Source organism: Myotis davidii, unplaced genomic scaffold (assembly GCF_000327345.1).
Source record: "Myotis davidii unplaced genomic scaffold, ASM32734v1 scaffold130, whole genome shotgun sequence".
NCBI classification, from domain to species: Eukaryota; Metazoa; Chordata; class Mammalia; order Chiroptera; family Vespertilionidae; genus Myotis; species Myotis davidii.
This window is the reverse complement of record NW_006285040.1, coordinates 7,317,266-7,320,500: the sequence shown is the minus strand read 5'-3', so window position 1 is coordinate 7,320,500 and position 3,235 is coordinate 7,317,266.

The following is a 3,235-nucleotide window of genomic DNA, read 5'->3' as shown; positions in this document are numbered from 1 at the left end:
GGGGAGTACCCATACGACTGTCAGCTGATTTCTCAACAGAAACTTTGCAGGCCAGAAGGGGAGTATTGGGGGGGAAAAAAGGGAACAAATGTAATAATCTGACAATAAAGATTTAATTAATCAAAAAAAACGAAAAAAAAAAAATAGAGGAGCTCCTAAAATAGTCTACATTACTCCTCATCAAAGTTCACATAAGAGTCTAATAGAATTGGCCTCTTTTCTCCAACACCTGTGGTACACTTTTACTCTCTTTTGTAACTTGCATCCTATACTAAGCTGTTATTCTCTCAAGATTTTGTATGTGTAAGCATAACAACAAATTACAAGCTATTTAAGGTCAGAGAATATAACTTTGATAATTTTCACAGTATCTAATATAGCTACATAATAAGCATTATATTAAAAATATTCTTTATCTATTCTTCCCTCCAGAAAAATTCCTTTTTAATAAACTCCATATCCAAAGTGCTATAATGTGATGTTAAGGTAAATATGTGGCAAGAACCTACATTCCCAGTCTGAAACACCCTGGATTTAAAATGGTTTCTGATCATCACTGCTGAATTTAATGCATACAAAGAAGTATACACCCTCTCATTCACTGAAACCTTCAGCATCTGATTTAATGTCCCCCTCTAATCCCAGACTTGTTAGTAACCTGGCAGACATGTATCTACAAGAGTGACCCACCCAAGGCTTAGCATCTGTTTCCTCACCTCTCCCTTTCATTGCATTTATTCCATACAATGTAGTTGGTAAACTACTTCCATGGCCAGGCACTAAAACTTCCTATCTTGCATAATTATTCACTCTTGAAACATTCAATTAAGTTTTCCAATTCTCTGACCAGGACCTCTGATCATTTCAGCTCCATCACATATAATTTCCCAATAATCCTTTTATTGATCCTCTGCTTTCTCTCAGGTCTTCCTCCTCTCTTCACTTCCTTTCATATGCACTTTTAATTATATCATCCATCCATCTCTTCATCTTCTATGTTGCCAATATTACCAACTGTCTTGCCCCATTTTCTTTTTCTGTCACATCTCTCTGAAAGAAACAAATTTGTACCAATGTAAAAGCCTATCGGCATCAGAGTTGCTGAAAGTTGCTATTGAAAAACATATAGAAATATATGTATATATTCTATCATTTTGCCCAGAAAGTATCTTCCCTTCTGAGAAATTCTTCTTTGAATGGGAGATAACACCTTCTATAGATCTCACTCCACTGTCCATTGTCAATGGTCCAGGGCAGGCATCTGGGCCAAGCCTGAGCAATGCTAGTTCCCTACTCACCAGCCATCTTTGGTTGATATAGAAGTAGAAATGTTACAAAAGCCAGAGTAAATACAATCTTTCTGGAGATATTTATAAACTGGAATTGGGAAGGAAAAAAAGAAGGGAGAAAAGGGAAAGGAAAAGAGAAGATGAAAAGGGAAGGGGAGAACCACAATTACAATAGAAAAGTGTATTTTAATCCACTTTTCTTAACTATAGAAACTGGAACACCCATCCCTGGTCCTGGGAGTCAGGACCTCAACCAGAATGTGTCTGGTACTCAGCCAGAGTTCTTTTTTTTTAAAAAAAAAATATATTTTATTGATTTCTTACAGAGAGGAAGGGAGAGAGATAGATAGTTAGAAACATCGATGAGAGAGAAACATTGATCAGCTGCCTCCTGCACATCTCCCACTGGGGATGTGCCCGCAACCCAGGTACATGCCCTTGACCAGAATCGAACCCGGGACCCTTCGGTCCGCAGGCCGACGCTCTATCCACTGAGCCAAACCGGTTTCGGCCTCAGCCAGAGTTCTTAACCACTATCATACAGACAGCAATTTTAAGCATTCACAGCTCTCTCCATACTTCCTACCCACTAGCACCCTTCTCACTCAAAAGATTACCTTGATTCCCACTTTAAAGAGAAAATATAAGTCATAAGTGGGGAAATCGTTTGATTTCCTGTCTCTACAGATGCACAAGTTCCCATATCAGCACCCCTCCCTTCGCTCTCTATTGATAAGGAGGAAGAGGATACCTCACCCAGTGGCTTATCTCTCTCCGTGCTCTGGTTCCAACCCTCTTGGTCAGTATGACCTGCTTCTTTGGTTATTCTCCTTCTCTATATCCCCAAACTCATTCTCATTACTGCCTCTTCCCTGTTGTCAGTATAGTATTATTCTCAAGTCTTGCAGTTCTTAAAATTAACAGAACAAATTTCTCCATCTTGTCTCCTACTGTATTCTTCCTTACATTATAGTCAAATGGTTTTTCTTTCATTGACTTCAGATACATGCAACTGGATTAATCATTGTTTGTGATTCATGATTGGTGGTCATCACTTCCAGCCTGGTCCACTTTTTGTTATTGTTAATTCCTTAATTTTAAGTCTAGTAAGCTGCTATGAAAGCACCATCCTAAGCAAAGGCCAGGTCCTTCATATAAGTACCCAGCCACCCCATTGGTTTCCATACCTTCAAGGTGCCATCCTCTTGAATCCTTCATTCATTGCCTTCATATGCACCTTTAATTATATCATCCCGTCATTCATGGCCTTCCCTGTTTTGCACTTATGTATTTAAAAAAATATGTTGTTATTTTAACCTTATAAAAGGAGGTCATTAAATATTATAATGACGAGATTTACCTATCTTTTTTATTTTTGGAAACCATATATTTTGATTTAAAAATACACAGTTAAAAAAAGAAAATGAGATAGAGAGAACAAATGATTTGCTATTTTGGCATAATCAGTTACATTTACCCAAAGGGATGGGTCTGTATTTAAGTGGATTAAAGTACATACATTAAAGTACATATAAAGGGAATTTACATCTGTGGGATTTTTTAATCCCAAGAGTAATTGTTTGGGGATGCAAAGATGACTTTATTAATAAAGTTTGCTGTTCTCAGGGATTATGCATCATTAGGCTGTGAGACTGCGTATCTATCTATATAAATGTCACTGTGGTTCATTTGTTTTGAGTGTTATATGCTACTAGTAGCCTGGTGCACGAAATTCGTGCACATTAAAAGGGAATTAATTGCCCTAACCTGTTTGGCTCAGTTGATAGAGCATCAGCCTACAGACTCAAGGGCATGTACCTTGGTTACGGGCACATCCCCAGTAAGCAGTGTGCAGGAGGCAGCTGATGGATGTCTCTCTCTCATCGATGTTTCTAACTCTCTATCCCTCTCCCTTCCTCTCTGTAAAAAATCAAAAAATATATTTT